Consider the following 13,578-nt stretch of genomic DNA (forward strand, 5'->3'; position numbering starts at 1 on the left):
TCTACAATACTAGAATAATACCAAATAATCTGATAGAAAATAAAGACCTAAATACAGTGACAGGGGAGCACTCAACTTATTTTTCTTTTCAATGGCTCTAGATGATAGAAAAATATTTATTTTCTTCTCACAATATTTTCCTCTCCTTTCCATAGTAACAATGAGGATGATGGTAATGCTAAATTATATTTATGGTTATAAAGTGCTTTATGATTATAAAGCCCTTTACACGTACTCTCACATTTACTGAAGAATTAACATTAAGCATCCCCCAGAGTGCAATGAAGAGACACGTGGTAGAGGCAAATAGACTGAGGCGTATTTCCAACAAAGAATTGCATACCAGAAGTGATACTAACAACGTCCTCTAATAAACACACAACTGAAATGGGATGTGGGCCAATAATGAAGTGACGGTGAGGGAAGGTCAGCCTGTGGGCTTCACTCAGTGCCAACATGTAAAAGTATCCAAAAGAAGTTCCCCAGCATGTTGCGTGAACCACTTAGAGGACTTACAGGAGAAGAAGGGCAAGAATCACACAGGGGAATTGGGAATTCAGTTTTAAAAATGAATGTTAAAAACTATTTTTACATGTAACTGAGGAAAAATAAAATACTAGATAATTTTTTAAAAAAAAACATGAATCACACAGGATTGGAATGAGTTGTGAGTGGCACTTTAAGAAGGAGTACCTACATCAATGAAATCATAGATGCACTAAAATATCTCATGTGAACCTCAAAACAATCCTGTGCTAAAGGCAGTCTAGTATTATTGTCTTCATTTTATAGATAAGAAATCCAAAGCTCAGCTGGGGAAATGATTTTCCCAATACTATCTAGTGAATAAATATCAGAGCTAGGTCTTTCATCAAAAGGCTCAATAGTCTTTCTATAACACTTCTCTTCTTAAGAGTATGAGTTTCGTTTGCTTTTATGGGTTCTTTTTTATTTTTACAAAAAAAATTACTGAACTTGACTTGTGATTTCATCTATATGGGGAACTCCCACTGAAGCAGCTCCCTCCACCAAAGTAAATTACTGACTACAATGCAATTTAATCTTAAAGATTAAAGTGTCCAACCCAGCTTTACACAGAGGGAGACTTGAACCCAGGTCTTACTCCAAAATCAGCTTCCTCTCTCTTATGTCATGCCATATCTTGTAGAAAGAAATAGAATTAGTGCTCAGGTTATGCTAATAAAATTAGGTGTCAGGGTGAAAAGGGGAAGACTGTAGGTGCAGGTCTTGCTGTTTTGACTACTTCTGTGGAATGATATTCTTCTCATATCTCCCTATTGTAAAATAAGCTTGAAGTGGAGGAATTGGTTACTATTCCATGGGAGGTTGGTGGTATTTAAGAGCATGGGAAAGTAGGCATGTGTATTTGACATCTTTTAGAAGCCAGCCAGATGCTTTGATTGTAGGAATATGGAAGGAGAAGTGGTGAGTACATGTTTCACATTTGCATTTCAGTATGAAAGCAAAGAATGCATACTTAGGAATATAGAAACTGGGAATCCACTCTACTACAGTGACCCTAGAGACTGGGAACCCACCGTACCAGAGTAAACCATAAGAACAGAGTATATGGAGTTAAATAAGAAGAATAGGAGTCTTTGGTGCTGTGGGGGTTTTCTGTGAACCTCTTTCATTTCTATGGTTATTGTGATGTGGGTAGATGTGAGCCCAGAATTAAGGCTTGTGGACTGGTTGCCAGAACTCTCCAGGAAGTGTATGCCCACACGGAGTGAGCGCTATTGAGAACTATAAGATCAGACTCTGTCTAGAATGATGTATCAAAGTTGTGGGCGACTGAGCTTGCCTTTGATGTTCCATTTCCAAAGATAAGTCACTTAGGGGGCACTTGGCAACCTAACAGATACACTGTCGATGCTCTGAAGGAGGCTTCTCTTCCCTGTCACCTTGGATGGGTTTGTCAGAATGGTTCAGGTCTGGGAAAATCGGCTCTGGAAGGTGCCACACTCATTGATAAACTCATGGCACAACAATATTACTGACTGCCGGTCACATTTACTGATTTCCCAATGCTGGTTACTCTAGAAGAGTCAGTGAATAGATATCTTCATTTTTCAGGGGAAGTAGAAGGAAAAGTTAGCTATTCCAGGAGCATTGTCAGTTACCTAAAGGAGCCATATACACTTGAATCAGGCATGAGTAGCCTTGATGATTGGAAAGCTAGGAGGGGCTGCACTTGACTGGCCAATGCCTTTAATAGAGGAAGAAAACCCATTGCTTGGGAACTAATGGAGCAGTGTTCTTAACCTGGGGTTCACAGACTCATGGAAAGATTTCAAGAGGGGAGAGAATCTGTGAACTTGAATAGGAAAAAACATACACATATATATATATATATCTTAATTTTTACTAATCTTTGGTTTCCATTTTAATCCTATGTATTTTATTTTATTCATTTAAACTCAGTCTGAGAAGGGATCCATAGGCTTCAATAGACTACCAAGAGGGTCCATGACATAAAACAAGGTTTAAGTTGTTTATACTAGAGCTCTGAGGCAGCTATTCATTGCATGTTTTGGTTCATCTTATAGGACACAGGATGGTATGACTTCCACACTAAGTATTAGGCATTGTACAGGACCTCTGCCTGATTACCTGAAGGAAGTTAGCCAGTGGAGAGTCATTTGAGGCTGGGAGAAGGCAATCTTAGTGTGATCTTTAAGAAAGGTTTCACCGAAGAGCATCAAGTCTGCTTAGCAGAGAACCTTACTTTAGACAACATGGTAAGTCACGGTGTACATGATTGTCCAGCTAAGTGATTGACTTGAATACTAAATGAAGGGGCAATAGAATCCTGAGCCTGTACAACTATGGGGCAGCTGATGAAAGCAGACTTCCTTGGGTCAGTCAATAAGTCTTAATTAAGCACTTACTTGTGCTAAGTTTGGGGGATACAAAGAAAGGCAAAAAAAAACTTTATCCTTGCTCTTAGCTTGCATTCTAAAATGGATAGGCAACATGTGAATAACTATGTATATAGATGAGATATAGGCCATATATGAGGGTAACCTCAGAGATAAGGAACTAAGGGGGCCAGCAGGAATTAGCAGGAAAAACTCTGCAAAAGGCCAAATTTTAGGGGATACTTGAAAGAAATTGGGCAAGTCAAGAGTCAGAGGTGAGGAAGAAGAACATTCCAAGAATGGAGTACGGTCAGGGCAAAGCCATGGAGACAGGAGATGGGGTGCTTATTGTGTGTGAAGAATGCTAAATGGGTGAGGCTAGATAGATCATGGGAGGGATCACAGAGGAAGTCTAGAGCAAGAGGACTGGAAAGGAAGAAAAGGGTCATGTTGTAAAGGGCTTTAAATGTCACAAAGAAGATTTTGAGTCTGGAGGTAATAGGGAGACAGTGGATTTCATTGAGAAAGGAAGTAGGTGATTTGCCACTTTGACACCTGAGTAGAGTTTGGCTTGGAGTGGGCAGATAGTTGAGGCAGGGAGACCGATTAGAAGGCTACTGTGATATGTGCTACTCGATGGCTTCTGCTTTCAGAAAGGAAAGCTGGCCAGTCTGGATCATTGATGTCAATGGTCCTGGATTCAGGATAGAAAAGAGTAGCCCTTATTGGGCAAAAGAAAGCATAACTCATTGGAGTTTATTCTAAGGCCTCATTTCCCTATGGTGCTGTATTAAACCAAGCTGAGCCCATGTTTTCCATGCTGAGTCTGGGGCACCTGGCCCAATAGTGCAGACAGTAATGCACACCTTGATGAAAGGTGTAGGCAATGTCCTTCCCTGAGACCAGGCAATGAGGGGATGTATTTTGGATTTCACCTATGATGCCACCACAGTAGTAGCAGCTTAAGTTCAAAGTCATCTGAGAGGCTGCAAATCAGCCAAGATGAGTTCCAGGTATAGCTTACCAACATCTTTCCTACCATCAGAGGGAATTCTGAGAAACCTTATATCTGTGGGTATGTATGAAAGAAATCCTGGTGGGTTGGACCTTTATAATCAGACCTCAGACTCACGTGGAGAGGGAGAGATTATGGTTAGGATATTATAACACAAGAAGGCTAGAGGGGAAAACATAAATTTTGGGTCTTATAAGGGAAAATGCCTTCCCCCATGCTCTCAACGTTGTGAGGGTGACTGGAAAGAGAATGAATAATTTCAATTCTGTGGGGATATTTAGGATAATCAGAAAGTAGATGGAATGTTGGTGAATGTGGAATTGGGTTGGCTTGAAGCTAGCCCTGGGTGTTGTGAGGATACGAGGAGAAGAGAGGTGATGGTGAGTCTTTATTTTGGGTTTTCATTTCTGTGTGAAAGCAGAGTGAATACAGGAGACTGTGGACTTCAGGAACTTTTAACACTTGAGGGCACAGCTTTCTAGGGGAGCTCCTTCCTTTAGGTGGCAATCACGAGGTGAGGGGCTGTGCACATGGAAATGAGGCTTTTCGTCTAATTACTAGCATCTCACACACAGTAACTCCCAGAAGTGAGTGAGCAGTGATGAGATCTACACTAGATTCTAAGTACTGTAGCAAGTCTGAACTATGGGCACCTGAACTCTCCACAGGGTTTGTGTTTCCAAATGAGAGTGCCCTAGTGGGCACTGGGCAGCCCAGCACTGGGTCATTACTGTAGCCACCATTTTATTATGCATGTAAAGGTCAAAGAAAAATACAGCAGTATCCTTTCTAAAGTTGTAAAAATAAACTTTGAATATCAGCCAAAATATTGAAAGGAGGTGTTTTTTTAAAGCAAGGTAATGATCTGACGATTGTAAATTTTGGGTTAGAGAGAGTTACTATGGACACATCTTAGATACTAAGATCTGTTACGAAATGGATTTTGCATGATTGTACATTCCCAGTTGGGTTTCATTTATTTATTTTTTCCTTATTGTATGTTCCATCTTTTATATGTTAAAACAGAAGTCCACTCTAATTTGCCATTATGTTCTTGTGGATATAGGTTCCTCTGGCAATAGTTCTCCAGCTCAGTGGTAGCGCATGATTTTTTTCTTAGATCTATGTATTTATTGTATAATACAAAACAAATAGAGCCCTTGGTATGGTTCTCTCTATCTCCTTGCTGTTTGATTGCTGTATCAATTGTTATTGTGCAGCCTTCATTTTCAAAGAGGACCAATGACATCGTGGGGTGGTGTCTTGACTCGGGGGTGAATTGGATTTATGTGAGGCAGAGTTGTACAAAGTTGTCAGCCTCACTCTCTCTTCCTGAGCCATCAAAAGTCCAGTAGCAAGGCAAAAGTCAAGATGACTGGCAGTGGGCTGGGATGCAGTGGATGACCTTGGTGTTTTTGATGTCTGACCAAGCTCTAAGCGCTCTACAGTGCCTGCTTCAGCTGCCTTCATGGCCATTTGAACAAATTTATCCTCATCAGCCCATACCTCTGGGGGAAGTCTTCTTATGCTTGGCTAGACATCCCCCTAACTCACTGACAGGTTCGAGCCTATTGCTTACCCTCAACCTGACCTAGCCAGTGTGCTGAGACGGTTTTACTGGATTGTGGCCTCTATGCATGCTACAGCTCCTGAGAGCCACAGGTGAGAGTTAGGTGACAGGCAGACACCAATGTTGGATGAGCAGCCTTGAAAAGGGCTCACCAAGCCCTCGCACCAGAGGTCCTAGTCTTCTCTGGACACTCCATAGACCCCTAAGTGTCAAATAGCTAATCTGGAACTGTGTGATAGAGAGTGCTCCTTCTAATTTGTGAACCCACGTTCGGCGTTGTTATAAAATATTTTGTTTTGTTTTAAAGGGAATCCTTCCAGGTTATTTTTCTTTTCTGGTTCTAAAATTGTTAACAAAATTTAGATATAAATTTGTGAGTCCTTGTATGTGGAATAAAAGTATTAATATAATTAATGTTTAATAATACCTATGGTGCACTGGAAAAGCACTGGATTTGGAGTCAGAAGGTCCAGATTCAAATTCCAATCCTTTTGCTTGCTGGATCCTCTCCAGACCCCAGTGCTCTTGTATGTGCCATGAGGGAGCACTACTATGATCACAGGTTTATAGATTTAGAACTGGAAGAAACTTTAGAGGTAAAGAGTGGAATGGACTAGGTGGCTTCTGAAGTCCCTTTCCCTTCTAAATCTATGACCCTATGACATTGTCAATATATGGAGATGAGGGGTGAATCTGCACCTATGAAAGGTGTGCCCACATTGATGATCTCAGTGATGCACCAAAATATCAAGACGATGGTTGGATGTTTCTGTGGATAGTCCTTAATACATACATTTTGAATACTTACTATGTACAAGGCCCTATGTTAGGCACGCTACGGAAATAAAGGAATATGAGACTTAACTTGATCTCAAAGGAAACACAAAAATAGTTGGTGAGAAAATATTTACAAATAAAAAATGATAACTTGTGATATATAAGAGAAAAAATGATGGCAGCATTGAGTACAATTAGGACAGAAAATTCACAAAAGAGGTGGCACTTATGTAAGGCTCCGAAGGAAGGGAAGGATTTTCAGACATATAGAGAAGGCCTGGTATTATAGGTTGGGGATGGAAAGGAAAGAAATTGTATGAGTAAAGTTATAGCATCAGCAATGTACGTGGTGTGGTCTCAAACTAGTGAATAGACCAGTCTCACTTTCATGGTGTAAAGTTTCACATAAAGAGGACTTCTGAGTTACATAACAAACCATATGAAATATTAGACTTTTTTATGATCTCACGATCTCTCAAACCATGCCAAAATAAGAATTATGCATAAGAGTTTACCAGTTATCTCCATAGTCAAAGGCAGAGACATCAAACTCTTACAAGTATCCAGAAAAACTCCTGAGTACATCCTGAGCTAGAATAAAATGTAATTGGAAAATATTTAACAAAAAATGATACAACACAGATGATGTCGATTTGTGGTTTTCTAAGCTAATTTGTAGCCTGTAGGTTTTTATTTAAGTTTGACATTATTGGTCTAAGACACCAAGAACACTAATGAGGTAACAACCCAGTGAACCAGCAGCAGAGAAGACTAATCCTAATCCCTAACATGCTTCTTTAGCCTCCACTCCATCACCAAGCACCATACTCTGGAAGGAATATACAATCTCTGGCACCTACTCAGCATTTCTCTTGCTGCAGCTGTAGCTTCTGTCAACATATTCCTTTGCTTCACCCCTCACCTCATGGCTCAACCAGATTCCTAATGAACAGAGGGAACTGGGGCACCTAACATATGTATCCATGTTGTGGGATTAGTAGTTGAGGAGGCACTCTAGGCCTGAAGGAAGGAACTGGCATTAAACTGAGGCCAGCTCTGTCCCCTCAAAAACATTTGAGGCAGAGACCAAGGCCAATGAAAAGTAAATTTCTAGTGTAGCTTTGAGGGGAATGCAGGAGCCAGCTGCTACTGATTTGGCTTATGAGAGCCAGTTATTAAATTTTTAGAAGGAGCATTTATACCCCATAAATGGGCAAATGCTAAAATCAGGGCTAGATTTATTGCTTTGTTGATTGTATGACAAAACATTAATAATGCAGATGAAACTTTAAAAGTATGTGATAGATACCTCTGTCCCGTCCCCCCCCCATCTAGTTGCTAAATATTTATCAGCATGCTTCTGCTCCTAGGTTTAGCCTTCAAGAAGATCACCATCAAGGGGGAAGGAGCCAGAAAGTGAGTGATAGGGCAATATGAAAGAGGAAAACAACAACAATACCAAAATTGCCAAAGAACTCAAGAGAGAGAGAAAAAAGTTTAAACCTTGAGCACAAGCAAATAAACCAACAAGGAAGATATTAATAACAGAAGGGAATGTGGTCACCATATCTTTGAAACAAATCCAAACATCCTTGAATAAGTATTAGAAAATAAAGAGAAATGAATCAATAATTGATAAAGCAAAGGATCTATGGATTCTCAAGGGGACATGGAACTACAACAGCATGTTCCCAAATAGTTGGCGTCATAAATAAGAGCTGTGAAAGCATGCTTTTGGGCCTGTTCAACAGAAATAAGCAGCGGAATGGAGAGAAAACCAAAAACAAACCCATGGTGGCAAATCTCACCAAAGAAACAAAAGGGAAGACAACTGGTTGGAAATGCAAGTGCAAAGAGAGGAAGGACAATCTGGAAGAAGAAACATAAAAAAGCAGGCAAAACATAACTGATCTAGAGAAGGGGATTTGTAGAGACAATGTAAGTATGGTAGGTCTTCCAGAGAGACACAGCAAAAAAACGGAAACAACCCCTGCCAAAACCCCAAAACAACAAAACAAACCCAAAACAAACAAAACCCCTAAACACCATAATGCAAGAAATAAATACAAGAACAGTGCTTATGATAGCTTTACGTACAGTGTTAGCTGGAAGGTAAGTTTGGGCTAGATCTAGAGGGCTTTGAATGTCAGCCTGAGGAATTAGGACTTTACCATTAGGCAATCGGGAGCCATGGAAGGTTCTTAAGGGGAGAGCGGCTGGTTGAAAACAGTGGTAACTTTAAGTCTCTCCACTCTAAGTGAATTGGTAGAATGTGTCTGTAGGGTTTTCAACTTAATAGTCTGTTTATTTAACTATCCTCATTAGAGGCTCTTAGCACATCAAAGGATACTTAAAAATCTACTGGCTAACTTTGGGAACAAAAAAGCAAACACAAGCACAATATATTACTTTGCCAGCTGAACAAATACCACTTTGTTATGCTAATAGCCCCTAAGGAAGACAGCAGCCCTTAAACAAACTTACTTGATTACAGAATTGTAATCTACACAGGTAGAATCTGCTAATTGCAACTCATTGCTCAGTGTTGAGTGAATACAATCCACATTTTTTTTGCCCCATGTCTCTCTTTGTGTATTTCAACAAATATTTATTGAGTACCTACTATGTGCAGTGTGTGTTAGACTTCAGAGAAGAGACTAAGAAGGGAGGCATCCTGAGGGAGCTTACATTCTTTGTCAGCTGCCAGAACCCTTAGCTATCCTCAACAAAAGCAAAATTTTCAAGGGACAGATGAAGTAACTACTATTGTAGGATGAGAATGCCTAAACCTAACCTTTCCTTCCCCAGAACAATAGATCTAAAGAAAGAGGAAGACTGATATGACTCATGACTGAAGAGTCCTTCCCATCATAGATTTATTATTAACTAGGAGGGACCTTCAGGGTCATCCAATGAACCCATCTCCCAATGAACAAATCTGCAAGAGTTTAAGTGCCTACCATAGGCCAGGCATTTACAAAGAAAGGCAAACACACACACAAAAAAATCCCTGCCCCATACTAATGGGGGAGATGACATATAAATACGTAAGCACCTGCAAAATATATACAGAATAAAAAGACATCCCACCCAACTCAGAGCCCCGACTCAAAACTTTTCAGCTTGGTGGGAAATTCCAGAGCTTGTATTTCACTGAAGGAGCCTTTGAGAATCATTGAACTTTAATGGGCTAAGAGGAGCAACATAGAATAGTGGAAAGAGGACTATATTTGGAGTCAGAAGACCACAGTCTGAATTAATTCTGGCTCTGCTACTAAGACCCTGTTTGACAGTGAACAATGTCTGACATCGTACTTCTCCCGCCATGGTATTCTCATATATAAAAAGAAGCTATTGAAGAAGATGATTTGTAAGGCCCCATTTAGAGATCAGGAAAGGCTTTAGGAAGGAGATGGTTTCTGGTTGGGCCATGAATTAGATAAGTAGAAAAAAGGAGACATTCAAGGAAGAGGGAACAATGTGAACAGAAGCACAGGGAAAGGAAACTGTGGGCCATGGTAAATACTCCAACGTGGCTGGGTCATGAAAGGAATACTGAGAGAGGTCTGGAAATCAAGGTTTGGACCAAATTGTATAGGGTCTTGGATGCCAGGTTAAAGAGTTTAAGTTTTTGTCGGTTGGAGGTGGGAGAGATATTAAAAGTTCAGGTGGCACAGGGGATAGAGCACTGGGCCTGAAGTCAGGAGACTTACATTCAAATCCAACCTCTGACACTTACTAGCTGTGTGACCCTGGACAAGTCACTTAGCCCTGTTTGCCTCGGTTTCCTCATGTGTAAAACGAGCTAGAGAAGGAAATGGCAAACTATGCCAGTATCTTTGCCAAGAAAACCCCAAATGGGGTCGCAAAGAGTCAGACACAACTAAAAAACGAGTACAAAATAACAACAAAAAGTAAAAGGGCATGTTGTTTAGGAAAGTTAATCTGGGATCTGTTATAAAGTGGTTGGAAAAAAGGGAGAGATGGGAGGCGAGGTTCTTTGAGGTGGAAGGTGAGGAGAGAAAACCTACTGCAGCTCAAGGTCTGAGTAGGGCAGAAGAAGCTCAGGTGTATTAAAAGAAGGCTATTCCTGGGAGATCTTCAAGAAGAGGGCATGTGGGATGAGAGATCTGCCATGATGCGCCTTCCAGAGCTAGCAAAACATGGACACACAGTCGTGAGGGCAATGCATGTTCTACGTGGGCAGATGCTTATCGAATAGGATGGAAAGTTGATACAGAGGCATCACATATACAGACGCATAAGTAGGAGTATGTGTCCAAAGCGGCTCTGTACAGACACAGAGGTGGGCATAACCAAAACATGTGAGCACATAGTCTACATGGTAGACATAGACATATATTTCATTTTATTCTTTTTTAAAGCCACGTTTCAAAGATTTAAAGGCAAAGACCTCCTTGGAGATAAAATTCCAGATGAGGAGGAAATTGAGAGGGAAATCCATCTGAAGTATTGTAGGGTGTCAGATATAACATGAGAAGGACACGGGTATTCTCTGCAAAAAATACTAGAACATCTGTTACATTCAGTATAGCAACTACACAAAAAATTACTCTCTAGTGAGGAAAATCTACTAATCGATCATTGTGGGGTTTTTGGCCTATTTAAGGGAAACTGCCAAAAGAGCAGGACCAGTACAGGATGAAAGTAATATTTGCTTCTGTATGAAGTTATGCCAACTTCTAGGGCTCACTAACTCAGAATTCTCACGCTTGGCACAGTTACACAATGACTCCTAAATTATTCCCACCAGCTTATAGACAAACCAACAGTCAGTCAGATTCATTAGCCTTTTTTTTTAAATGTTTTCAGTATAAACATTCTTCTACTAATTAGTGTGATCTGATTGGTGATCACAAAACACATTGTCAAATCAGTTTCCCTCCATTCATTTTAATGCATGCCTATACCAGTTCAGATGAAAAGACTTTAGTTTAATCTGGGTAGATATTAAGAAATAAACAGCTGGGATGTGAAAGTCATAATAAGTATTTGGTCTCCAGATTGGGCCATTCTAATTGATGGAGAAGTTTTTTGGAAAGTTTTCCATATGCAGTTCATGTATGCAAACTCTGATATACTAAGTAAAATAAACCCCTGTTCTGGTTAAGTCTTTAAAAAAAATAGCAGTGCTATATACTGTGGACTTGATTTCCCGATACCAAAAATAAAGCAAGGTGAGGAAAGGCAACAGGTATTTATTAAGCCAATACTATGTGCCAGGCATTGTGCTGGGGTTACACATTCAATAAACCACCACCACAACCCAGTTCCTGCTCTCAAGGAATTTAGATTCTAATGGAGGAGGACAACACCCAAAAGAGAATAACCCAGGGGACAGTGAGAAAGGAAAGTCCCGGGCACAAGGACATGATTTTGAGGTCCAGAAGCCAAGAACAGGCTGGGAGAGGAAGCTGGTGCCCTCTACAAAATGGAGGCAAAAGGAGGAAAAGAGGGTCTGGGTGATGGAGGTGAAAGGAGGAAAAGAGGGTCTGGGTGATGGAGGTGATGTTACAGGGTGATAATGCCTAAGGGAAGGTTGGAATAAGAGGGTTTAACTCGATGTCTAAGGGCTGATTTTACCAGAGATCTTGCAGTTTGAAATCCAACATAAAAATTCTGTGCTAACATATTCAGAATCGGGATGGTGAGTGCTGCAGGTTGGCTGAGCTGGAGCAGAGAGCGTTGAGCGGAACAGGCAGGGATATGATTGAGGTTAGAATCTGCTCAGTAGTGAGGAAGTCAGTCTGTGGAAGCAAAGGAGATCTGCAGAAAAACTGCTAACAACGATGACAACAACAGAAGTCCAGAGATTTTAACTAGGGAACTGACACGTAAGCCCCTAACTGATCCCCAGTGACATAAGTGGTCAAAGCCTGTAAACAAACAATTTTCATTCAGGATTCTATGGGGAAGTTTCAAGAGCTGGTTAAATGCAGGCAGGAAGATACTTTCATAGTCTAGGTACAGAAATGGAATTCCAGGCCCCCCAAACCCTGCTTCATATCATACAAGCATGTTCTTGACTCACTGACACCCTTATGGAAAGATAGCTACTAGTCTATACTGCCGCTTTAAAAATTTAATGAGATAAACTACAGGTTCATTTTAAACTATTACTCATTCCTAATTAAGTATCCAATTAAGAAACATCGGAACATAATCATAGCAAGTCCGTATTGACATAGTGCTTTCAAGTTGCAGAACACTTACTTTACATATATTATCTCATTTGAGCCAGTAGAATGTAAAGTCCTTGAGGGCATGGCACTGGTCTTTGTAGCCCCAGTACCTGGTATAGTGCCTTATACGTAGTAGGTGCTCAATCTGTACTTATTGAATTAAATTTAAACTTCATAACAGTTCGGTGAGATTGACAGTTATAAGTCTTATTATCTCTGTATTGAGGAAACTAAGAGTTAGCCAGAGAAGTGAAGGGCCTTGATGGAGGAGGTACAGCTAGTAAGTGAAGGAGCCAGGAGCCAAGATTTCCCAGACCTTCTGCCTTCAAGCCTAGGGTGCCCCTCAACATCTTGAGAACTGTTGTTCACCAAATGTACATTCCTCTGAACTTAAGATTTGGCTCAAAAATGTTGTAACACATACTAAAACCTATTTGAAAGTATATTAAATTCCAAGACCCTGGCAATGAGAAGGGGTAATATAGACTTTCCACATTCTAAAGCTGAGCATTCTGCTTCCAAACACTATTATTGAACTTTGTCAATAATACAATGACTTTTCTTTAAACACAAGCCTATGCATTGCTCTTTTATGCTTTGCATTTGTGGGGGTATTCAGTATATTTTTATTAGAACAAATAACCCCAAAGTGAAAAAAGACAATTTTCAGCTCTGAATATTTTCTTTGGGATTTTCTTTTTACTAACAAGTAAAATATTACTAGTCCTTAGTTGTTGAATGAGCATTGCCTCAGACAAACTGAGATTTGGCAAAGACCTTAATTGAGAAAGACCATGGTCACCCACTGTATCCTGGGCCATGGCCAGTTGTCTTGATTTTTGCCTTGCTACTAGACTCCAGTGACTCTGAGGAAAGAGTGAGGCTGATGAATCTGAGCAGCTCAGCGTCACTTAAATCCAATTGCCGTGCAAATCAAGATATCATCCTCCAGAGCAAAGATCCACCACCACCACCGGGAGTCTTCCCACTCATTGAGGCTCAGAACTTCCCTCAAAATCATCTTTGGGCTTCTTTGCCATTCTCAACCAATCACGTGCTTAGTCCTGTTCATTCTGCCTCCATCATTGCTGGCCACCATTGCTGGCTTCTCATTTTGTATTTCCATTGAAT

Source organism: Trichosurus vulpecula, chromosome 8, assembly GCF_011100635.1.
Source record: "Trichosurus vulpecula isolate mTriVul1 chromosome 8, mTriVul1.pri, whole genome shotgun sequence".
NCBI lineage: Eukaryota > Metazoa > Chordata > Mammalia > Diprotodontia > Phalangeridae > Trichosurus > Trichosurus vulpecula.